The sequence below is a fragment of the Oryctolagus cuniculus genome, chromosome 3 (assembly GCF_964237555.1).
Source record: "Oryctolagus cuniculus chromosome 3, mOryCun1.1, whole genome shotgun sequence".
Taxonomy (NCBI): Eukaryota; Metazoa; Chordata; class Mammalia; order Lagomorpha; family Leporidae; genus Oryctolagus; species Oryctolagus cuniculus.
This window is the reverse complement of record NC_091434.1, coordinates 30,302,115-30,328,456: the sequence shown is the minus strand read 5'-3', so window position 1 is coordinate 30,328,456 and position 26,342 is coordinate 30,302,115. Positions and strand designations below refer to the sequence as shown.

At 37.5% G+C, this 26,342-nt stretch overlaps 1 protein-coding gene across 39 annotated transcripts in view; it reads left to right on the top strand.

Annotated features, from left to right (window-relative positions):
- The window catches only part of MAP2 (microtubule associated protein 2), a 308,431-nt gene that overhangs the window by 153,173 nt on the left and 128,916 nt on the right, over positions 1–26,342 (top strand). For 34 of the 39 annotated variants that reach the window (XM_051849211.2, XM_051849208.2, XM_008259081.4 and 31 more), the window contains one exon: positions 4,092–4,156. The gene's annotated coding sequence lies outside the window, so the exon portion shown is untranslated. The other 5 variants (XM_017343069.3, XM_070070269.1, XM_008259065.4 and 2 more) reach the window with 5 other exon arrangements.

Sequence of the window (26,342 nt, the reverse complement as noted above, 5' to 3'; positions counted from 1 at the left end):
GGGAAAAGCAGTAGAAGATTGCCCAAGTGTTTGGGCCCCTTCTACCCTTAGGGGACACCTGGGATGAAGTTCCAGGCTCCTGGTTTCAGCCTGGTCCAGCACTGTTCATTGTGGCCATCTGGGGAGTGAACCAGAGGATGGAAGATCTCCCTCTCTATTTCTCCTTCTCTTTCAAAAAAAAAAAAAAAAATCACAGTGATGAACTAGAGTATCTAAACCCAAGAAAAATCACTGAATCCTACATTGTTTTCCCTATTCTATGCATTGCTTCCCTCATGAATATCACTTTTTATTGGAGTATAATCACTCATTGCCATAAAATTCATATTTTGATGATTTCCATTATAGATATTCATTTATTTAAAATAAAGATTTCTGCTTACTTTGAATTTTGCAAATTATCTAGCATAGGGCTATCAGCTCTTCATGCTCAGAAGAGGGAAAATGGAATAGCAACTAAGGATTGTGCTGGGGCATGGCTGCAATATTCATTTTCTAGTTAAGAAAGCCCTAATCAAAAAGATCATGTGAGAGCAAAGGCTTCAAGGCGGTACGAAAGATATGCTTCCATTATTCATTCCTAAACAGTTTAAAGAGTTACGCACCAATACACAAATTAGTTTGTTTAGAGAATGAAACCATGGGTCTTCCAAAAGAGCCAGGGGAGTGAGTTCACTTAATTTGGGAATACAGTTAAACCAGATTCTTGCACATCAGCATCTGCAAAGATACAGATACACCAGAGGGGCAGAGTCATATGATCTCATCCAAGTGAGAGAAAGAAGGTAAAGTTAGGTCTCTGTTTACTTCCCCCACTATAACTAATGCTTCAAAGTAGTAAATACTGTTTCACATTTGTCTCATCCCTAGAAACTATCAAGTGTCTGAAAAATACATGTATGTGTCATCAGAGTTGGTTAAATGAACTGGTGAATTGTGCTAAGGTCTAAACTATTGTCAAAGAGAGGAAGGGAAAGAAAAGAAACACAGTTCAGCTTCATAGGCATAAACATGAAAATCTAAAAATTCATGAGTCTCTCAGTTATCTGTCATCTTGTATTCTTAAAACATGACATATTAAGAGCAGAAAGTATTAAGTGTTTTTGAAAGTTGTGCTATTTCTTACACTAACCAGGACTAGTATGTGAGCTTATGCGATCTGGTGGAATATAATACATATTTCAAGAAATGGTCATTTTATACATCATTTTTGTGTGTTCATAAGTGAACAGATGACAATATATTGTCTGAAATCACTGAATAAAAATAAGCACTTAACAGAGAGATCATGTTTCAAGGAGCACTGGGAGTGGGAGAAATACTAGCCTATGTGTAGGATTCACTATGCCCTGAAATCTCTCATAATTATTGCCTCTGGTAATCATATTTTTAAAAATGTGATTTATTCATGTTATAGCTGCTGTACTGGAGGAAGAGAATGATAATGTTGGCAGCAACTGTATTTTAGATAGAAAAAATGTAGCGTGACTCCATCTACAGATGAATTAACCTAAAAGCAATGAGTCATAAGAATTGAATTTTGAAAGGACACTTTTGAAAGAAAGTAAAATAATAAAATATCAAGGTCAAATCCTAACCATAATTTTTACTGAGTAGTTCAGAAAGATTGTAACAAATACTGCGCCCTCCAGTGGTTGTTTTTGAGTCAATGTTCCTTTTTTTTTTTTTTTTCTAATTTTTTTTTTTTTATTTTACTCGGGCTTTCAATTTTGCAGCTTCATTGTTTCGGATAACCTCAGGACGTTTTGGAATGTCCGTAATAAGGGGAACTTTGGGGGGTCTGCCTCAACATGAAAGGTCATATGTGTGGAAAGAATGATGCTCACAATGACAGAGTGCCTAATATATGTTGATTAAGTTCAGGCTCAACAACGTAAATCTACAAAAAGGCAATCATGTTTGATTCATGTGATTGCCAGATTGGAAATGAAAGAAAAGCTGTTTCCATAATTACCCCATATTCTTCAGACCTCAAATTCGTGCAGCACGAATATTAAGCAAAGCTAGTTCTCAGAATGATTGCAATGTATTTTAAGGAGGGAGAGTACTGCCTTAGCAAATAAAAGGTTTACAGGATCAAAGACAAAGGATGTTTCTGGAATCTGTTGCTTGTAAACAGAAGAGAAAGAAGAGAAGGCGGGTCACTCAGTGAGAGAAGAAAAGCAGGGACTGAGTCAGGAACTGGCTGGTATCTCTATTTGGTGACCTTGGTCAGACTGCCTGGGCCTCAGCTTTCCCAGCTATGAAACAAAGAGTGTGGGCGAGGCTGAGTGATTTCCATGAATCTAGTATATAGATGTAAGCAAGGAGTGGCAGGATCGATCTCATACAAAAGAACCATACCTTAAATATTTATGGAAGCAAAATTAGCTAGGGATCAAAAAATGCAGAAGAATGGCTGAAGGAAGAGTACAAATTCATCTTAATGAATTCAAAATGTAGCATAAAACTCATAGAGACAAATCATTCCAGAAGGAAGATTCTGTCTGTAAATTCCCTCCACTGGGTCTCATCCCCCTCGTCTCTAGCATCAGCTTGTACATTCCCCTTACTTTCTGTTTCTGGTAACCATGGAGATGCTCCCTCCCAGCACCCTTGTTCTCAGCTGGTCCTTTTGGTAGACGTCGAATTTTGTTCCATTCACTGGTGCAGGGCGTTAACAATGCCGTAAAAATAATTAATTTATTAACAGTTTCCTCTTTCCTTCTTCTTCATGAAATAAATGCAGGGAGTTACTCCACACTTAACCTCCCTACATAAGGGGCACTGTAAAACAGGAATATTTAACTGTTAATTTCAGTTGATAGCATGAAGGGATTCTGATTATGCTAGAGATTCAATTCTTCACCTTGGCCCTTAGGGACTGCACAGTTCCAGTACTCAAGCTGGTTGCCATCTCCTTTTGCTTTTGTGTGTAAACGGAATAAAATAGATTGTCCACAAAATCACTTATCAATACTGGTTTCCTAACCCTCTTTGTGTTTTGCTTTCGCCCTTGTAAGGAAGACATTGCCAAGTGCGCAATTGTCGTAGTTACACGGGGAATTAAATTTTCTGTAGGAAAATATATGTAAATATATGCATTTCTCTAACGGACACATTTATTTTGTAATATAAACTACCAATATCTACCAGTTTTAAAAATATTCAAATTATTTGCCAATGACAAAACATTAAATAATCTCCGGCATCCTCCATGAAGTTAATAAAAACACTTATAATCTATCATTTACTCACGTCCTGTTCATGCAGTTTACCTTGTTTGTAAATCATCTGTGCCTGAAAACTGTCCATTTAAGTTTTCAGCACGATGTGTGTGAGAGAGAGTGTGTGCGCGCTGCGCGCGCGCGTCTGGCATTAACACAAAGGAGACCAGATGATGACATTCATAGGCTTATAGACTCGACTCCAGGGGACACACTTGGATGGAGACAATTAAAATGCCTGTCAGGCATTTGGTACCAGAAGCCCCTATGGCAAACCGCTAAATCGTAAGCCACGACTGCATCCTATTGTCAGTGAATGATGGCGGAGCTGAGTGGCTTGTCATCATTCTCGAAAATTCTGAGGCTAGTGAGCTCTCTCTCCCTCTCCCACTCGCCTTATTTTCCTTTTCGCCACTGCGGGGACTTTTTCTAATTTGCAGCTTCCCTTCCCCGACACACACAGACGCGAGCTGGTGGCTTGCAGACTGCGTCTGTCTGGAGCTGGAAAGCCAGGGAGCCAGCCTTTGGAGATAATGGTCCTGGAGGAAGATTCTGCAGCAGTTTTCAAAGGCTAGACTTGGGGGGTGTTGCTGCATATGCGCTGGTAATGGTTTGGGGCTTTTTATTTTGTTTTGTTTTTATTCTGTTTTTCAAAGGATCTGCTTTATATGATCTCCGAGTGAAATGCTTTTCAATTCATTATTGAGCTTCTTAAAAATTCAAGTACTGCATATTTTGTACTGTAAATCGTAAGGCATAGACTTATTTGGATATAAAGAATGCTTTTGCTTACTGGTGAGTTGCCATTTTTGATATTTATTTAACAAACCTATATATTTTTTTCCTTTTGTTTTCTTTCAATAGATTCTTCCTCTTGTCTCCAACCGAAGAAGCATTGACTGGGAACTACTCACTCAGAAAATTAAAAGGTACCACATGTTTTGTTTGGATGTTTAAATGAGGGAAAATCAGGGAAGAACTGGAAAATGTTCTTATTTTAGTTAATCTCTCCACAGTTGGCCTTTTATCTTTAAGGCTATGTTGATTATTGTCGATAGCATTTATGATTTCCGGTGCAAATAATACCATTATCCATATTTATTTGGATTAAAAGAAGCCTGAAGAATTATGTCTTTTGTCTATATTGTAAGTTATTTTTAAGAAATCAGCATATCTAATTGTTGGAATGTAACATTGCAACGTTTTTTAAAATGTCCAAAAATCTCCATCTTAATAAAAATTCATCAGTTTGATTTTAAGAGAAATATATTAACTAAGATTTTGTATGGAAAAATCCTCCTGATGAATGATTTTTTTAAATGGTTAAATGAAATGGCTTACCCTTCCAATGTAGAATGAGCCATAAGAGATGGAAACCCAGGAATGACTCAGTATTGTTGGGTTTTGCAAATAAAAATTCTAATTTCTTCATTGATGCTTTAGTCTTTAACAATTGATATACTTAAAGGTCATGGTTATTATTTATTCAAAGAACTGATTTTATGTATGCTTTATTCAGAACTGGCAGCATAAGAAAGTAATCCTTTATCTTGCCATGAAAGCAGCCGAATCCATCAATTGTGGGCCTTATGTCTTATATGAAAAATATTAATTTCCAAATTCAGCATCAAGATTCATATTGATTTGAGAGGGCAACATTGGGCATTACATATTCCTTAATTTTTTAACATTATCTTTAACTTTAGTATATTTTCACATCAAGAAAGCCTATATTTGTGATTTGCCTTTAAAAAAAATGGAAGACATTTTCTGCTTTACTGAGATGATCAATAGCGCCATTAAAACATTTCCTTGACATCCATATAGTATTTCCCCACAAGATATCAGATGAAAATATTGCATGCAATAAACTTAGGTTTTATAATATACTTTAAAAATGGCTGGTGTTCAACTTGCTGACCCTGAAATGCCCTAAGTAGGTGATGTACACCTGTGAATGTAAAGATTTGTAGCAGCTGAAGGAGACTAATGCATTGTCCTTGGCTGATTTTCTCTGCAGTGTATAATCATGAGAAATTTAATTTATTCATTCCACAAGCACTTCTTAAGAGCCTTGCTGCTGTGGGTAGTGATTGTGGGAGAGAAGTAAGGGGCAGATGACACTGTCTGCAGCCTTCCAGAGTGTAGGCAGCATCACATAAGAATTTTGAACAGGAGAATGAATTCTGTTAAAATAAAACAGGGTGTTCTAAAAAAGGAAATTACTTGGTTTCAGATACTGACAAAATTGAGTAGGCTAGTCTCAGAAACACATGAAGTTATATTGCATTTTTCCTTGGAAATTACTTGATGGAATCGTATATGAAAACCCAAACAGAACTTACTATTCCTCCTTGATGTGGTACAATCTATGAGACCATTCTCCTTTTAGGTTTCACTTAGGGAAGTGAAAATTTTTGGTATTTTCTTACCTAACTAAATCCATACAGCACATATTTTACATGAGGATCCATTTCCTAACCTTCAGACTCATTTGGCAACTCATTATGTTAATTTTGAACTTTTGAATATTGTAAGAATTGAAAAGGATATTATTATTAATTAACTGCTAAAAAATGTCTTCAGCATATCGTCAGTAGGAACTATTAAGCCCTATTACTACTTATCTAGTTATTGGAGAAGTGGCGTATGTAGAAGAGGTTGCTGGTGCCTAAATTTTCTAGAACCATTTTAAAATTTATCTAAGGGTGTGCTTACAGATTTGTGTAAAAAAAAAAAAGCAGCCATCAGATCAGAATTTGACTATTGGCTTCTAATCAGATATCTATTTATACTGATTGTAAAACAATATTGTCTTGATGATTAATTCCTTTGATGATTTGCTCATGTATTTAGTACATATGATAGTACCTAAGCCACAGTAGGAATCTAATAAATATTTTAAAAGTATTAAATACATAAATGAATTCATAAATATTTCCTTTATTTTTTTTATTCTTGCTTTTCATGAGACTATATACTTTGAAACAGATATTTGATATTTTTAGTTACTTAAAATATTTTTAATATGTCTCTGATAAATAATAGTGAATTGGATGTTTAGCACTAGGTATAACAGCAAATCAATCATGTGTAGGCATTTCCCCAGGTGATATGAAAGAGGATTTTTTTTTTTAATTTTAGGTTAAGCTAGAAAGAATTATTGAAATGTCCCCTTCCACTTTAATCAACTAGGGGGAAATGTCAAACTGCAGCATGAGCTTTCCTTGTGGATGCTTCCTGAATACTCTCAGCCTTGACTTTGTTTATTGCTCAACATGGCTTCAGCCAAGAGTCTGCTGCAGCAGAGAGGAGGGAGCCTTTTTTCTCTCTCTCTTTCTAAATGTAATACTAGAAATGATGTCATACTTAATGAGTCCATAATGAGCAACAAAACATTTAAGAAATATGCAAGAAATCTTCAAAAAGTTCACAGAAATGCATATTAGCTTTTAATTCTGTTTTCCATGAACTTTTTGAAATACCCTTGTAGAGAGATAGAAGCATATTTGTAGATATTCACTCTGTATAATTAAGGAATCTGCAAAGAAACTTCTGGGATCCTAGTAGCTTTATAGAATTTTCATTGTTAAGAAAGCTATAACTTTTTGTTATTAACTATGTACCAGATCATATCCTAAGCCCTTACCATATATTATCTCATTTAACTCTCCCTGTACTCTTGGGAGGTAGGTATGGTCATCAATTTACAGATGAATGAACTGAGACTCCAGTTTTGCAATCAATCCTGGTCTGGCCACAGAGCCCTTCATATAAACCACAGCACACTACATTTTTTTTCTGGCAGATTTTTTGGCACAGTCCTTTCCTTAGTCATTTATTTAAGCAAGCAATATGCAAGTATATGTTACTGTATTCAGGTGAATATACTTGTATATGTTACTATGTTTTCAAATACAATGGCATTCAATAGTATTCATAAAAATATAAATATTTTATATTCAAGAAAAAAATGGAAATAAATCATGAAACTTTAAAATAAGTTACTTTGTAAAACATTTTTCTGTTATTACCATGTAGTACTATTATTGAATTGCATAATCTATATAAGAAAATTAGCCAGATAATTCACATGCTAAATGGCATAGCCAATTTCTTAGCATGCAGAGATTTTATTTTTTTGGTGAAATGATGACTAAAGATTTAAAAAGCCAAACTAAATAACAAGCAGGAAGTTTATAATGAACAGTAGAGAAAATACCACATTCAAATTTGAGGACAATGTACTAATACAGAAAACCCACTGAAGGACTAACGATTACACAAATGTGTATTAAGACCCTCTACTTTCAAAGGGGTTTACATGCAGTCAGATACTTCCAGAGCTTAGTTGGGAAAGGCAGTGTGCAGTAAGGAAGTAACGCAGACTCATTGGTACCATAAGAGAAACCTGAATCACTTCTTAAGGAACTTCATTCCAGGGCAAGACGACTAACAACAGAGAAAGGATCCACAGGCAGTGCTTTATGGAGAATGACTCTTCTCAGGCGGAACTTAGGAAAGAATGGAAGTGTTCAAGGTGGAAGAGACTAAAGGAGAGTTCATGGATGAGCCACAGGAAGAACAGACATTAACAAAGGAATCAAATGAAGTAAATATGTTTCGAAAGCATAGAGTGATCTCATTTGTACTCTAGAGTACAGGACAGAAGAAGGGAACTTAGAAGAAAAGGGTGGAAATGTCTGTGAATACTGTCAAGTTGTGCCACATGAAATAGAAAATTATTACCCTTTTTTGAATACAAAGTAAAAATTTCATTCAGCACAACTTCATATGTTGGACAGGGAGTTTAAATGCCAAGTGAGAGGGTGGGTTTTTTTTTTTTTTTTTTTTTTTTTTTTGTATTCAATGGAAAGCTACTGACTGCATTTGGAACAGATGATGATTCTCAGATGATTTCTTATAGAGCTCTGTGTGAGACTGAGTTGTGTGTGACAGCATGTTAAAAAATCATCACTGTGGAAGATAGAATAATCCTGAAAAAAAAGTTCCAACAAGGGTGTTAATTGCAGACATAAGAAAGAAGATATACAAATGAACAATGTTTGTGAGCTCAGATTCACATACAAAGAATAGTAACTTCTCAATTTGTAGGAAGAATGAAGAGCAAAAGAAAAAAAGAATCAAAGGTGCCTCTGAAGTTTGAATTTGGTTTCTTTTCCCAGGGTTTGGGGTAGAGGGGAATGCAAGTTTATTGAAAGAAAAAGTGCAGTGAAATTTGTTGAAAGTTTAAGAGAGAGAGGGAACTTAAACACATCTCCTGCCTCGGGGACAGGACCAAGTGCAGAGTGGAGTCTCTGGGTGTTGTAGTTTAGACAGGGTGCATCCATCTTCCAGCTGCTGTCTGGCAGTTATCATCTCTGCTGGACAGGGGGCATGCCTTCCTTTTCTTGGGTCTTTGCCTTGACGTTCTCAATGATGAGAGAAGGGTAGCTGAGAGCTATGTGGGGAAGAGGCCCTTTTTCATTTGTATTGTACTTGTAGTCTGTAACAGATAGTCTAGAATGTAGTAGTCAATAAATGCTAAATGAATGAGTGAGAGTGTGAATAAAAAATGAAGTCTGTTTAGCTCAGGATGGCTGGACATGTGGGTAGATTGGGCTAGTAGATTGTAGAACGTGTAGACCCCAAGCTGAGAAAGGGAGTTAGGGAAGTGAATGAAATTACTAAGAAAGATAATGAGGAGAAGACCAGAGATTTAACTCCTGGAAGCACATGCATTTAGGATACAGAATGAGGGACAAAACTTGACAAGGTTGAAGGAAGGGTTTCTTAAAAAAAAAAAACAAAGAAGAACAAAGGCAAGATAATAGAAAACAATCAAATGCTCAAATTCTCGAGAAAATAAGTGAAGAACAAAAATAAAGACTTCTGGATTTATTGTTTATTTGACAAATGTTATCTGTATAAAACAATAAATTCAGATTTAGTAAAATTTAAAAGCATATAAGAAGAGAGCCGGCGCTGCGGCTCACTAGGCTTACTCTGCCTGTGGCGCCGGCACCCTGGGTTCTAGTCCAGGTTGGGGCGCCAGGTTCTGTCCCGGTTGCTCCTCTTCCAGGCCAGCTCTCTGCTGTGGCCTGGGAAGGCAGTGGAGGATGGCCCAAGTGCTTGGGCCCTGCACCCGCATGGGAGACCAGGAGAAGCACCTGGCTCCTGGCTTCGGATTGGCGCAGCGCTGGCCATAGTGGCCATTGTTAACCAACGGAAGGAAGACCTTTCTCTCTGTCTCTCTTTCTCACTAACTCTGCCTGTCAAAAAAAAAAAAAAAAAGAAAGAAAAAAGAAATAATAGTCACCTTCAGCTACACAATCCAGAGGTTATGTTTAACTCTTTTAAATATTCTAACTTATTTACTTTTGTCTTAATGCATAGAAATTTATATAATTAAGATCAGAAGGATACATTTTAAAATTCTACCTTTTGTACCTCAGTGGCATCTTTTACAGAATCTTGCCATCTACATAGGTTTATCTCACATAGACATTGAACATGTTTATTCCCTATGGTTTTTATTCTTTCACTATCATCATGCTGCAGTGGAATTGTTTTTACATTACTCTTACATGATAGTCCAAATTAATTCTGATGGATACTTCCTAACAACAAAATCACTGTATTCTATATTGTCAAATCCTTGGCCAGATAAATTCAGTGGTTTCAAAATGAATCTTGGATTTCCTCCAAGAAAGGGAAGCTGAGATTACATTAGCACCTGCCATGTGCCAACATCTGTGACAGGCACTTCAATTATCACAGTAACTCCAAAGTCTATTCTGTTATACCCTCATTACAAATGAAGAGGCAGAGACACATTTCAGAACTAATTTCAAATCTATATCTGCCTCCAAAGTAGTCAAATTATGGGGATAAAAACAAGAACTTGAGAAGTGGGTAAATAAGGGTATGAAAACAATGCCAAAGTCCAGAACTCAAACAAAATAGAGATAAAACATGGAAGGCAAGGAGACAATGAGTTCAGACAGTTTTTGCTGCTTTTTAACATGGGGCAGGCCAGCGCCGCAGCTCACTAGGCTAATCCTCTGCCTTGTGGCGCTGGCACACGGGGTTCTAGTCCCGGTCAGGGCGCCGATTTTTGTCCCAGTTAGCCCTCTTCCAGGTCAGCTCTCTGCTGTGGCCAGGGAGTGCAGTAGAGGATGGCCCAAGTGCTTGGGCCCTGCACCCCATGGGAGACCAGAATAAGTACCTGGCTCCTGCCATCAGATCAGTGCAGTGCGCCAGCCACTGCGCGCCGGCCACGGCGGCCATTGGAGGGTAAACCAACGGCAAAGGAAGACCTTTCTCTCTCTCTCTCTCTCTCACTGTCCACTCTGCCTGTCAGGGGAAAAAAAAAAAAAAGGCAATTCCAAGCCAAAGGTAGAGTGGCAGAGCAGACACAGAGAGTGTACTAAGAATGCAAGCAGAAAAAGCAGGCATTTATAAAACAGTGTCCAAATGGATTTGGACTTGGCAAGCAACATGCATCTCCTTGATAGACAAGAGCAAGAGAACATGAGTAAGATTTTTCAAGTGGAAAAGATACAATATAGGGGATCTCACATATTTAAACTTTATTAGATATTAAATACCAAATTCCTCGCCTTTTTCCTGCCCTCATGGAATATCCCTTCTAGAGTGGTGAAGTAATCAGTGGATAAAATGAAAATATTTAGTAGGTGTCTGTACAGAGACTGGATCGGAAGGGGTAAGTGTAGACACTGGGAGATTTAAAGCAGAGGTGAGTAACTGGGGATCTTATTAAATGATCAGTTTGGAAACACTAGGTCTGCAGAGGGGCTGGAGGTGATGTATTCTGACAGGTTCTCAGGTAATGTTGATGCTGCAGGTCCTTGGACCACGGCTTGATGAGTAAGTTAGAAGGCAGATATTCAGGCGAGAGAAAATAGACATGATTGTTATGAGAACGATGTGAGTCCTTGTGAAACAGCAGCACGTAGTCTTAAATTTCTTTGATGATAAGAGAGACAATTGCTCCTTTTACTCCTGAGCTTTTTCAATTACAGCCAGTTGTTCTATGAAGGAGCCACTAACCTCCCTAATGAGCTACTGGATGTCACTCTTCTGGCCCATGCTCTGTACTTACTACGCCATTTAAAGAATTCTGGTAGATCAGGTTTAGGGATGTGATTCTGTATAACCCTGTGCCAATTCCTTAACTCCTTCTGTGTGCTGCTTTATGATTTCCATATAATTTAACCTCTTCTCTTCCTGGGTGTTCAGTACTTACTGGCCTGCTGAAGCCTCTGTCCCCTACCTCTTCATATCCATCTCATTACTTTGTGCAGAGCTTCCGAGCTTCCATGTCTCATCTTCTTCCACCAACATTCTACCACAAGCCTTGAGTGACTGCCTAAAGTCACAGGAGACTAAATGATAGTCTCTGATTTAAAGAATACATTTTTCCCCATCAAGATCACTTCTCTTTGGTGTACTCTTTTGGTTGCTGACAGCAACCTACGTGCCTTTGAAAGATTCATCATAGCTCTACTCAGGGAGATGGAAATGTTTGCAGACAACTGAGTGTTCAGAGGGACTAAGTGGTCCTAGCAAGACTTGACAGGCTCTGGCAAGGGGGAAGTTTTCTTTCTGCCTCTGGTGCTAGCTATCACTCACAGCCTTCTGTTTCAGCCGCAGGAACTTGGGAGTGTGGAGCTTTTTGAGTCTCCTCATACCACACATTTTGGATGTAACATTTAAGAAAATAAGAAATCAATTATATGCATTCGTATTTAAGGAAGAACAGCTTACGTATCCATTAAACATCTGTGATGTTTTATTATTAACTTTATCTTTTGCTTAAAGGGCAAATTCTCTCTACACCATGCATAATCTTATCTCTAGACATTGTTACTGACATTTTATAATTTGCTGTATACTTAAATAATCTAGTTGACATATGCAATGTCCTCAGAAATTTGAAATTAAAAATTCCAGTGTAGTATCAATTAACTTTCATATGAACAACTATCAACTTAAACTGATAACCACATTTCTTCAAGAACACATAAGAGATGTCCTTGAGGAGATAAGCCACGTTATATGCACCTTTGCACTTCCTATGTTATCTACACAGAAAATGCTCTTGATCCTCCTGCCAAGTTGAAGCTGAGAAATTGTGTGTGTGTGTGTGTGTGAGTGTGTATGTGATGTGTTTCTATGTATGTGTAACTCTGGCGTTTCTATAAAAGACAGTGATAATCTTTGCATGGTCAAGACAGAATCAGCAAAATTTCCAGAATTTGAATTTCACTTTTGCCATTCCTTCAATAGTTAAGAGTCTCAGTATAGTACAGTATCATCTCTAGTATTCCTAACACCAGTCTCTCTCTCTGTCTCTATCTCCCCCAACGCCCCCCTTTCACACACAAGGAAATTTCTGAATCAGTTCTCTTTTTTGTGGATTCCATTGAGTCTGCCTCATATGGTTTGAATTAACCTTTCTTCAAATTCTCTTCTGGTGTTAATGACTTTGGATTATGACCATTTAAAGAAGCCAGATGTACATTGACCCTCATCTGGCAATTGTTAAAAACAAGGCTACTTCATGTAACACTTCACAGCCAAAATTTGTTTCTTTCCTGGAAAGATAGTATGTTTCATGCTGAAGATGACAAATGGTTGTATTTTGTTTGGTATTTCTTCTCAAATGATGTCTAAGGAACCACAACTTAGCATATTTTGGAGCCTAGCAATACATGAATTTCTGATATTCTGGAATCCTTTAAAAATAAGGCTCCCTATACTTTAAATAATGAGGGCAGATATTGCTGAAATTAATGATTTCCAAGATTACACTGGTACTTGAGTAAATATGAGATCTGAAAATTAAATAAATTTTTAAATCATGCAGGGATTCATAATCCTTAGTTAATTCATTGAACTCCAACCACACTGCTGTACTAGGCCTCTAGAATGAAGTAGATGGTCGAGAGTTATAAAAGAAATAATAAATGTAATATAATGCTTGATGTGCACATGTTCTTTTAAAACTCTGTTCCCTATGTTATGCTCACACACACACAAAACCACCTAAAATGCAAATTTTGCATTATAAAACTGCACAACGCTAAGAAGTGGCATTATGCTCTAATGGGGGGAAGTTTCTGTACTACAGTTTACATCATACAAGGCACTTTGTCATAGTGTCCCAAAGCTCACAGCAATCCGTAGACCTTGTTATTATATTTATTCCAGATGACAAAACAAAGTTTATAGAGTGCAAATAACTCCTCTAATACCCACTAGGAAATAAAAAACCTGGTGTTGTATATTTGCTCTGACTCCAGACATTTTACCCTCTACTGCTACCCAGCACAAGCAAAAAAAAAAAAAAATGGATATTTTGTTGAATCCAGAATGTTTTAATCATGCATTGAGCTGCTTGCTAAAAAAAAAAAAAAAAAAAAAAAACTAGTCCAAGTTAGCAGTGATCTCCATAAGTGGATTTCTCTGGCATCCCAAGAAATTCCTACCCTTTGGGGTCTTGGATTAGTATTATGTGAAGGTATGTAAAAATTAGTAAAAATCTCAGTTACTATTGAAATGATTTTAAGCTTTTTAATATTAAAACTAGATGAGGTCAAAGATAGCACAGAAAACACTATATATATTGATTTGAAAGACATTTGACAAAGGCATGGATTAATAAGAATCTATTGTTCAGTTCTCAGTTTTACAGAATTTTGAGTAAATGGTAAATAACTTGGCATGAACTCAGAATAGCAAAGAAAATCATTACAGCATCAGAAAATCAGATTTATGCAGAAACAATTTTAGGAGCAGGCATTGTTATTTTCCTAAGTAGAATAATTAAAAGAGGTTTCAAAGAAAAACTTTGAGCTAGAAGCTAGGGATTCCAGTTCTGATCTCAGAGGCAGAAATGGAAGATTAGCATATGTAAAGAAAATGATATGCTGTTCTAAGGACTGGATTATATCATTTAATCCTCACAGAAATCCTATAGGGGCTGGCACTGTGGCGTAGTAGCTTAAACCTCTGCCTGCAGCATGGGCATCCCATATGGGCACCAGTTCGAGCCTCAGCTCCTCCTCTTCCAATCCAGCTTTCTGCTATGGCCTTAGAAAGCATGGAGAATGGCCACCCACATGAAAGACCTGCAAGAAGCTCCTGCTCCTGGCTTCAGATCGGCTCAGCTCTGGCCGTTGAGGCCAGAGGATGAAAGACCTCCCTCTCTGATCTCCCTGTCTCTGTAACTCTCTCTCTCAAATAAATAAAATCTTTTTAAAAAAAGAAAGAAAGAAAAATGGTAGTCTCAGCTAGCACTGAGTTAGGGTTAAGGTTGAGGTTAGGGCACCAAGGTAGACAGCAAAAGGAACAGGTCCACTAAGGACCTTTGTGGTACAGAGAGCAACCCCTCCTGGAGTCCTCTTCACCACCTTCCTCCATGTGCTCATTAGCATGCCAGGATTACCAAAATGCTCTCATTTGGTCTGGTTGCCCCAAACATCATCAACCTGTTAATCTCCCTCACAAACCCTAACAGGTGCTGGCTTTCTTTTGCTCCAGTGGCTTTCCCTTGCTGTCTTGAATTGCAAGGAACAATTAATATGGTAGCTGCTAACCACACACAGTTAAACAAACTTAAATTAATAACTTTTTTTAATTGAGATCATTCTTTAGTTACATTGGCCACATGTCATGTGTTTAGTAGTCACATTTTCAGAGCATTACATATATGTAATAATTATGTAGTAATTTAATAATTTATGTAATATTTATGTAATAACATGCAATATGTAATATTTTAATACATGTCTGTCATCACAACAGAGTGTTCTACTGACATGTTCCTCTGCAGATCAATCAGATTTCAATCAGATAGTCTTTATAATCCCCATTTCACCAAAGAGGAAAATGAGATTTAATGAGGTTAAGTACAAGGGCACTTTGTGAAAAATAAAATAGAAAGCTAAGTTTATTCTGCTGAAAAAAGTGGAAATCCATGAATGTGAAAGGTCTTAAAAATGTGTATTTTGAAAAAAAAAAGAATGGATTTTTAAATTTTTTGCAACAAAATAAGCTCATTTTTAAATTTCATTTTCTATAATTTTTGAAATGTATGTTTCTCAAAGACAAATAGGTAATAATTGGTGGAGCTCGAAATAAAATCCAGGCATATCTGGTTCCCAGTTGAGCCATTTTCCCAATAATTGGGAACATGACCATGTTTTGGGAATGTCCAGAGATATTTTTGATTGTCACAAATGGGGTCAGAACCGCTGGTATCTGGTGGGTGGGGACCAGAGATGCTGCTAAATACCCTGAAATGCTCAGTTCCCTACAGCAAAGAATGTTACAGTTGCTTATTTTCTATCTCCTTCCTTAGGAATTTAAATGCTAAGAAAGTGAAAACTTTGGTTTGTCTATTGCTAGTATTTCCCTGGTGTCTTGCAAACTATTTAGTGTAGAGTAGGCATATACCATGTTTTTGTATAAGTAGTACAATTATCATTTTTAAATTTAAAAAATACCTCATTGTGAAAAAAATAATCAATCCAAAGGGATCAAAATAGAATGAAAATCTTTCCCCTCATCCTCATCTCCAATCTCACATCTAGTGAAGTCCATTTTAATGACTTATTTTCCAAGAGTCTTCTGACTACCGTGTTAACTATAAATGATGCTTGGAAGTATCTATAGATATCCCACAATAAGAAGTAGGGAATTTGGCTAGCACCGTTCCTCTTCCCCAGTATGTTACTTATGTTATCTTTGGATTATCAAGGTTTATAATGTTTATGATCTGTTCTTAACAAAGATTAAATCATCTGCATTTGTTTATTTTCTATTTAATCGAATATTTTATCTGAAAAACTGAGAAATAAATATTATCTTGTATCTACCCAACTCTTGCTTTTCAAGTGAAAATATCCTGCCTATCAAGATCCAGTGACTTTAATGTGTTTTTTTTCCTTTTTAAAAAAATTTTAATTTTTAATTAGCTTTAACAGATTCAGTGTGGTATGTAGACAGTTTTAAAAGCATAACAATATCCCCTCCCCCCACCCAGGTTTTCTCCCTCCCCTAACCCTCCTTTCTTCTCCTTCTCTGTTTTCTTTTTTGTTTGTTTGTTTTGAGATAACATTTTAAATTTACCTTACAGTAAAAGAGCTTAATACATCACCAAATAGGAGTTTAACAAGTAAAAAGCAAAAAGACCCTATTTTATTGGGAATCTAGAAAATGGCCATAAATAATAATTGAATGGAAAAATGACCATTTCACCCATATACAGTAAATTTTAAAGTAATCACAGATCATTAAGACCACAGAAGTATAACATTCTTAATCATTGGTTTGACAAAGGTATAAAATAAAGCTTTACAAAACTATATTTGCTGCAATTTAAAGTCTTTTTAAAATTGATTCGCCATGTGATTGATTAGCCTAGTGGTTAAGGCACTGATTAAGATACCTGCATCCCACGTAGGAGTGCCTGGGTCCATAACTTCTTCCAGTTCCTGATTCCAGCTTTCTGCTACTGCAGATCCTTGGAGGCAGTGGTGACATCTCAACAGATTGAGTCCCTGCCTCCCAAGTGAGAGACTGGATTAAGTTCCCAGCTCCCAACTTCAGCTCCAGAGTGAGACTGCTATGGGCATTGGAGGAATGAACCAGCAGATGAAATAACTTTTCTCTCTCTATATTCCTTTGTGGGTGTGTGTGCGCATGTGTGTGTCTTTCTCCCTCCCTTCTTCTCCAGCTTCTCCATCTTTCAAATAAATTTTTAAAACATGTATGTACAAATTGTGCACATGTATGGGATAACATATGTGCTGTCTCTCATGTACAATGTTCAATTTGTGAAAAGCATAACTATCTCTTCAAACATTTATCATCTCATTATCATCTCATTGTGGTGAAAATATTAAAAATCCTCTCTTTTAGCTTTTCATAATACGTTGCTATTATCTGTAGTCATCCTACTGTGCAATAGACCACTAGAATATGTTTCTCCTAACCATAACTTAGGACGTGTTAAATCAACTTCTGCCCGCTTTGTCTTTCATTGCTCTGCTGATTTGCTTAGCACAGTCACCTCCATGTTTTTGCAAATGACTCATCCTTTTTATAACTAAAGAGTATTCTGCTGGTCAGTGGGCCATGCTTTCTTTATCCATTCATCAGGCAGTGAACACAGGTTGTTTCCTTCTAAACTGCAGTGAATAGGATGCAGTAAACAAGGAGTGCAGATGTTTCTTTGACAACTGAGTTCATTGCCCCTCGATGTATCCATAGTAGTGGGATTGCTGTTTCATATGATAGTTCTGCTTTTAATTTTTTTTGAGGGATCTCATAACCTAATTTATTTCTTCTGGATTCACTTCAGACTTTTTCTATTGAGGGACAAATAATATTCTGGGCTTTAAGTTGTTTAGTCTCTGTTGTAGCCATGATGTGTTTTGTCATTGTAGGTTAAAAGAAGCCATGAAGCAAATGAATAGGAAGGACTGTGTTTTAAGAGAACATTATTTACAAAAATGATAACTATATTTGGCCCACAGGCCATAGTTTACCTACTTTGTTATGGTCCATGTCCATCTCTCTTGGTTTTACTGGAGTTTCTACTAAAGGCATTGATTCATAAATGACAGGACATTGAAAAATTGAATCTTTAAATATTTCAAGCCACATTTTCGTAAAGTAGTCATACTTGAATGTTAATCTGATCTTATCTGTTTTGTTCAATTGTATTTTAACATAAAGTGTTGTTGATGAGCCCGATGTCACTTAAGAGTCCCTCTCTTCTATGAAAAAAAACTTAATTTTTTTTCCTTCCAATAGATTTATGAATTGGTGTAATTTTGAAATGATGTGTCCAGAGGAAGCTTTTTTATTGTTTGTCATTATCAGATCATTTAAATTTATCTTTTGAATATAGAAGGAATTTCCTGTTTTTCTTTTATTTTTGTTGCTATCCCTGCCTCTGTTCTACAATTAGAGGATTCCTGTTGTACCTTTAGAGGGTTCATATTGATAAATGTTGGACCTCCTGTTCTAACATGTTTCTTTTCCAAATATTTTTCATTCTTTTTCACTTTTTCTTCATTATAATGTTTTATTTTCATTTTGTCAACTGGATTATGAATTCTGCCTTTAACCCCACCAATTCCATTTTTAAAAATCAGTTTGATTAGTATAATCAGTTCAAATTATTTAGTCATGTATAATTCCCAGGCATTCTTTTTATTTTTCTGGTTAATTTTCTTTTTTTAAAAGATTCGTTGTATTCGTTTGAAAGGCAGAGTGTCAGAGAGAGAGAGACAGACAGACACACACACACACACATGCACATGCAGAGAGAGAGAGAGAGAGGTCCTCCATCTGCTCCCCTCTTTACTCCGCCAAATGGCCACAACTGCCAGGGCTGGGCCAAGCCAAAGCCAGGAGCCAGAACCACATCCAGGCATCTCATGCAGCTGCAGGATTCAGACACTCTGGGCCATCACCCAGGCCCTCCCGGGCAGAGAGATGGACTGGAAGTAGAGCAGCTGGGACTGACATCCATGTTCAGACATAGGATGCTGTCATAGCAAGCAGTGCCTAAGCTGCTGCACCACAACAGTCAGCCCCTTCTGACTGATTTGTTTTCCTAATTCATTTTTTTTTTTGACAGGCAGAATGGACAGTGAGAGAGACAGAGAGAAAGGTCTTCCTTTTGCCGTTGGTTCACCCTCCAATGGCCGCCGCAGCTGGTGCGCTGCAGCTGGCGCACCGCGCTGATCCGATGGCAGGAGCCAGGTGCTTCTCCTGGTCTCCCATGGCGTGCAAGGCCCAAGTACTTGGGGCATCCTCCACTGCACTCCTGGGCCACAGCAGAGAGCTGGCCTGGAAGAGGGGCAACCGGGACAGAATCCGGCGCCCCGACCGGGACTAGAACCCGGTGTGCCAGAGCCGCAAGTCAGAGGATTCGCCTATTGAGCCACGGCGCCGGCCCCTAATTCATTTTTTGAAGAATATTCATTTTTCAAATATGCAACTTCTTTCAGCTCTTTCTAAAAAAGATACCTGTATTGTTTAAGTTATCTTTTCTTACCTGAATCATTTTTATTTCCACTGGAGTCATTTCTAAAATATATTATTACTTTTCATAATGATGACATAGATGTTTTAAAAATCTCTAAATCATTTTTTTTATAAATGAAGAACTAGGTTGAGGACCATAGGTGGTAGCTATACATTTCCTCTGCAATTGTGTACACCTGTATCTTCATTAACTTCGGACCTAGGTAACTAGGCAAAGTCTGTCGAAGGAACAGGAGCAGGCATCCCAAGGCAAGTGTGGAGGTGATGTTGGCAAGTGAGAAGGTTAGATCCCAATGATTCCGTAGCATACATCACTTATGCATGAATTTATCTGTATTAGACCAGATTGGAAAACCTTTTTTAAAAATATTATTTATTTATTTGAAAGGCAGAGTTACAGAGAGGCAGAGAGAGAGAAGTCTTCCATCCACCGGTTCACTCCCCAGATGGCCGCAACTGCCATAGCTGGGCCCATGCAGAGCCAGAAGCCTGGAGCTCCTTCTGGGTCTCCCACTGGGTGCAGGCCATCTTCTCCTGCTTTCCTGGGTCATAGCAGACAGCTGGATTAGAAGTGGAGCAGCCAGGATTGGAACTGGTGCTCATATGGGATGCTGGCACTGCAGGTGGCAGCTTTTACCCTCTGTGCCACAGCCCCGATCCCAGGTTGTAAAACTTTTGACCAGCTTCCACTAAAGACTAGATTTTGTTTTTCCCTCAGAGGATAATTGCTTCTCTTGTCTGCTGAAAGGAAAAAGAGGAGGACAGACTCCAACTGTTCTGAATAAGTTTCTTAATAAATTGTGATAGCGTTGGTCCCATAGTTCCCTTTAACTTCATTTTCAATGATGCCATCATGGGATTTTCCCAGATTTCCTCAGGAGGGACTTGTTCCTAATCCAGATGCTCTTGGCAGCAGTTCCCTGGTCCTTTTCTTTTCTTTATGTCTCAGCTATTTGCATGATGAAGTCTAGAATGTTTCAAATGTTTTATTAGGGTTACATTTTTGACAACTTTGTCTCTTTAATGATAATTATAGGAAAGAAATATATGTAATAACTCCTGTGATGAATCAAATTTCATTTTTATGTATAACATCAATATGTATTTGTACTGTACTCATTTACGTATTTTATTGTTTTACCTTACATATTTAATACTTAGTTGGAAAAATTGCTTCCATTTCCTGGGTCCTTTTTTCTGTAAAATACAGGTAATAGCTGATTTTCAGAGTTGAGATGGAGCATATAAGTGTATGTTATAAAATGTGAAGTAGACTATAAATATCAATTATCTTTACAGATGGGTCAAGTAACAAATAAATGCGAAGTAACAGATAAATGTTGACTTTGAAATTAGCCAGTTATAGGAGAAACCCTCTGTATTCAGCAGGAATTGCAAGGTGAACTGAAGTTGAGGCAAGAACCAAAACATTGCATCTGTGATGGGCATTTGGCTTAGTGCTTAACATACTAATTGGGACACCAGTATCTCATATTGCAATGTCTGGGTTCAAGTTCAGTTTCTGTTCTTGATTCTGACCTCCTGTTAATACAAACCCTGGGAGATGACAAGATGATGGCACTGGGTCCCTGTCAATTACATAGGAAGCCCAGATTCAGGTCCCAGCTCCTGTCCTCAGGCTGGTCCAGCACCAGCTGTTGCAGGCATTTGGGAAGTGAACCAGAAGATGGTAAATCTCTCTGTCTCTCCATCTCTCTCTGCCTTTCAAATAAATAAAAAATAAATGACAGTTTGAAACAATAAAAATATTTTAACTATATTCAAGGCAAAATAATCAGGAATTATTCATTTTAGGAATATTAAAGTAAGCAGTTGTTCATAGATATATTTTTTACCTAATTAAATGACCAAGATAAAACAGAGAATGTAGTTGATAACATAGTTGATATGTTGTCAATGAAGTAAAAATAAATGTGAATTTTAGATTTGGCATCATTATGTAACTTAACTTGTGTGATTATTTTCTTGATAAAATTAAAATATGAATACTTGCATTAATAATGTGTATAATTAGGCACTATCCAACTATAACTGATTTTATCTGGCTTCAGTTAATTGAAAGTTTTTGCTCTCTCTGTGAAATTGGAATATGAAACATCTAGTAAAAAGGAAATTTAAAAATGAAAATGACAGGAAAGTTATATAATTACAACATATTAAAAGGAAATTAAATATAGAAGGGGGAAACAGTGAGGACCCTTAGAGGGTACTAGTAATACTTTGCTCTGAATTTGGATGTTGAATATGAATGTGATCTGATGAAAAAAAGAGCTCATTTTTCTGTCTGCTTATATGAATTTCTTGATTCGTATCTTGCATTTCAATCACTGTTTAAAAACAAAAAATAAAATTAAGGGTTCTCAGGGCCTTTGAATCTGTGTACTGGTGCACCGTTTGTGGATGATAAAAGGAGCATTTTCCCTAAATTGTTGAAATACAGCACCTTTACTGGTAGCCTTTATTCCTAGAAATAAACTGAGAACATAGCCACAAATGGGTAAAATGAGTCAATGTGAGTATCCCGGGTAATGCACATGCAGGCAATGTCTGACTGTTATTCATGTTCATTCTTATACATGTGGTTATTACATTCTGAAGTTGCGTGTTTGTGAAGGATAAAGTCACCAGTAGTAGTTAAATGTTAATAGATTTAGTGACATAACATAATTTAAATTCAAGGCTTTATTTGAAGAAATGTGACTAAAATGCATTTGTTTGGCTCTTTTGTGGCTGCTATTAAAAGTACAGGAAATGAAACCATAAACAACTATACTCAAATACTGGCATAGCAGAGCCTGTTTTGTAATAGTGGAAAAACATGTATTAATGGTGAAGCTCTGTTTAACTTACCCTGTCCAACTAACACTGTAATTCATAAAAGTAGGTTACTAATTCAAAGTGAGTTCTTTTTGATGCAATTTAATTTTCTGTTTTTGAAAAGGGCTGGCACAACTTACAAGTTCTGTTTTTTCCTGATGCATACCTAATGCATGAACCCATAGTTAACACAGCACAGGTTACTTTTGCTCTGAATATTCATTCTCTTTTTCTTCCTCAGTAACATTAGGAACCCTGCTTTTGAGGGCTATCCAGGAGCACAGGGATAATTAGAATAAGTTCAGAATTCCAGCCTCCCTTGCAATGAACTCAGATCTTACAACTAATTTCTAATCTGTACGGTAGGAGAAATTGGGTGTGGAGTTTACATCAACTACTTAAAAGGAGACATTTGCCCTTCATCATCCCTTCCTCTCTTATGCTGGCAGGAATTCAGACTAAGTGACTGGACCTATAGCAGCCATTTTGAATATGAAGGAATCATATAACGAGTTTCCGTTTTGCTTAAGACTCTGTTAATTGGGGTTTTTATGTTACTTAATGTGATCATTGTTTGTTGAACAGCTTTGCAACTTTATTTTCAAAATCTTCAAAATATCATTTTAGCAAGTACCACTGTCATTTCTATGAATGCCCTCATATTAAAATTGTCACCAGGGCAGGCATCTGACTTAGCAGTTACGATGTGGTTTACAATGCCTGTGTACTATATCACAGTTCTTGACTCCAGCCTTGGTAGGCAGTGGAGATTGCTCTCAAGTAGTTGGGTTCCTACTCTCTATGTGGGAGATCTGGATTGACCTCTGGCTTCCTAGGTTTGGCCTGGTTCAGCCTGGCTTTTGCAGGCATAAGGAGAGTGAGTCAGTGGACAAGAAATCTCTCTCTCTCTCTGAAATTAACATTATTTAAAATAATAAAAAAAAAAACTTGTTAGTGGAAATACAGCCGTCCAGTGAGTTACCAAGTCCTCTCATTTCTACTGTTTAAACATCCATCAAATTCATCCGTTTTTCCATTTCCCCAAAGGCAATATTAGTTCAGTCTCCTCTCCCTTTTGACCTTGAAAACTGCAACAGCCTCTTGCACCAACTTTTGCTCCATAGAAGCTACTCTACACAATGTAACTGGATTAATCATTTTAAAATAACATCTAATCATGATATGTCTGATCTTAAATCCTTTGGGTAGTTCCCATCAAATTCATCACAAGGTCGAGTACCCACAACTGCGCTAAAGTCGATCCATGATCTGGCCTCTGACTAACAATCTGGTTCCCTGGGGGCTCATACATTGTTTTGGGGGGTTTTTATTTTGGCCTGAAACCCTCTGCCTACCCTCTTCCCATCCCTTCTCCACTCCTATTTTCCTGTTCTTTGTCTTACTCAAGTCTTGTTAATTAGTTAAGTGTCAGATTCATAATTAAGCTTTCTCTCATCCTCAGTTCTAAGTGAGGCCTGCACATTACATGCTCTCATATCCCCTACACTTCTATCACTTATATTTGCCAGATTAATGCCCATTTCTCCCACAAAATCTCCATAAGTGTTTCTCCTATTGTTTACTAGAACCTCAGTACCTAGTATAAGGGCTAGTAGAGAATAGATGCTTGGAGAATGTTGCTGACCAACTCTCCTATCTTTTATTATCTTCTCTTCCTTTAAACAGATATAATAATTGGCACCCCACGCAAATTTTCCACTTATCAAATACCCATCCATCTTCTAGATCATTAAAATCCATGTTTATGCTCTCTCCTTCTAATTAGATTTTACTCTTTTGTGATCATATACCATATTTTAATAACAGGTAATTTGTTTGCAGATTTCTTTTTTTTTTTTTTTTTTTTTTTGACAGGCAGAGTGGACAGTGAGAGAGAGAGACAGAGAGAAAGGTCTTCCTTTGCCGTTGGTTCACCCTCCAATGGCTGCCGCGGCCGGCGTGCTGCGGCCGGCGCACCGCGCTGATCCGATGGCAGGAGCCAGGTGCTTCTCCTGGTCTCCCATGGGGTACAGGGCCCAAGCACCTGGGCCATCCTCCACTGCACTCCCTGGCCACAGCAGAGAGCTGGCCTGGAAGAGGGGCAACCGGGACAGAATCCGGCGCCCCGACCGGGACTAGAACCCGGTGTGTGTTTGCAGATTTCTAAATTACCTGGGCACACATCTTAGGAAACACAAAATATTTTAGAAAAGTTTTATTTTAATAATGGCCTGAATTCAAAATGCCACTTATTACAGTTCCCTTCATCCAAAAGAGCAAGACTTTCTGGAAGTTGTGGCTGGTGGTTTATTATTTTTACAAGTAAAATCTTTATCACATTGTAGGCATTTTTTTAGAAAACTTTTATTTAATAAATATAAATTTTGAAAGTACAACTTTTGGATTATAGCAGTTTCCCTCCCCCCCCATAACCACCCTCCCAGCCACAAACCATCCCATCTCCTACTCCCTCTCCCATCCCATTCTTCATTAAGATTCATTTTTAATTATCTTTATATGCAGAAGATCAACTTAGTATATACTAAGTAAAGATTTCAGCACTTTGCACATACACAGACACACAAATTATAAATACTGTTTGAAGACTAGTTTTACTGTTAATTTTCATAGTACAACATGTTAAGGACAGAGATCCTACATGGGGAATAAGTGCACAGTGACTCCTGTTGTTGATTTAAATGTTGGGTTGTAAGGTGGTAGACTAACTATAGACTTTGAAGTTTGATACCCTTGGGTCCAAATCCAGGATGATCAGCAGAGAAATGACAAGTTTATCAAGCCTCGATTATGTAACACTAGTGTGATAACATGACATTTATCAGGATATTTGGGGAATTACTGAAGATGATTTATGTTTTAAATGCTATATAACTGGTAGTGATTATTATGACTTTCCAAGTGTATATTCTCTGCCCTCTTCTTAACAAGGTAAGTTTGTGTATGCTGTTTTGAAAGTAAATGGTAAAGCTTCGTAAGGCAAAGCCTGACATTAAACAAAAATGAAGGCCTGCAAAGGCAGCATTGAAAACGTTAGTTTTTTTTTTCTATGTCCTTTTTCTTCCTGCCCACTCCACCCCTACCAAAATCACAAAACAAAAACAAACAAAATTTGACAGGTGAAAAGCAGCAAAGATGAAATTGTACATTATCCAAGGTCACCAGAAAGGCCTGTAAATTATACACACACTGAATTAAACCTCCTGAGGCCATTCTGCGCTCAGGAGGGGGGCTGGATGGGGATGTTAGGAGTTCAGCTGTCCCCTTGAGGCTTATCTGCAATTCAGATTTGTCTGAGCTCTCCTAGCTGGTTCAGCTTCCAGACTGACCAGCTGCTCTCAACCCTCCAGCTGGCTTAATAGGATTTGTCTTCTCTATAGCCTGTTTCCTGAGTAGACAGTTTTCCCTCCTAGCTAGAATCAAAATCCCTACCAATACCTCCAATTTATTGCCTGTCTCAAAGAAAAGCCCAGTTATTTGAGGAATTATTATCTACTGCATGCCTCTTCCCTCATACATAGATATTATCCTTTGCATGAATTCTCTGCCAGTCCCTGTGGTGGAATAAAAAGTGCAAGTGTAGGGCTAATGGAGCCAGGACACTGTGAACAAGTTGGAGCCAGCTGTGTGGAATTGTCGGGCTTCCCTGGGGGTTAGTGATGCTGGGCTACCTGATTTCAAAGGATGCACTTTGCCTTCTCTACAGGAGTAATATCAGCTTCATTAGTGGAGTCAGGATTGTATTCATGGATCGTGTCCTGTAGGAGTTACACTTTTTTTACATGTGCAGATTCCTGATAAAATTTTTATGATGGAGGAGCTGTATTAGTGAGAGACTAATGTCAGTTCAGGATTAAGCTTCTCACACTGACAGCTGTGCATTCTTGGCCCAGTTATTATAGAGACAGGATTCTCACCAGTAAAATTAATTCAGTAATACAAGACCTCATTGATTTCTTGTGACCAATCAATGCTGTGTTGATTGTAAAGTGCTCCGAAAAGTGTCAAGCCCCCAGACATGTCAGTAAATTATGACTGGTATTTTAGTTACATTTATGTTTAGTATTTTTCCTTTTATTTAGTGACTTCACTAGTTACAGGTAGTCAATTTTCCCAAATACGGAATTTTATTTTCAGAACATATTCATGCAAAAGTATCTCATTCTTTTG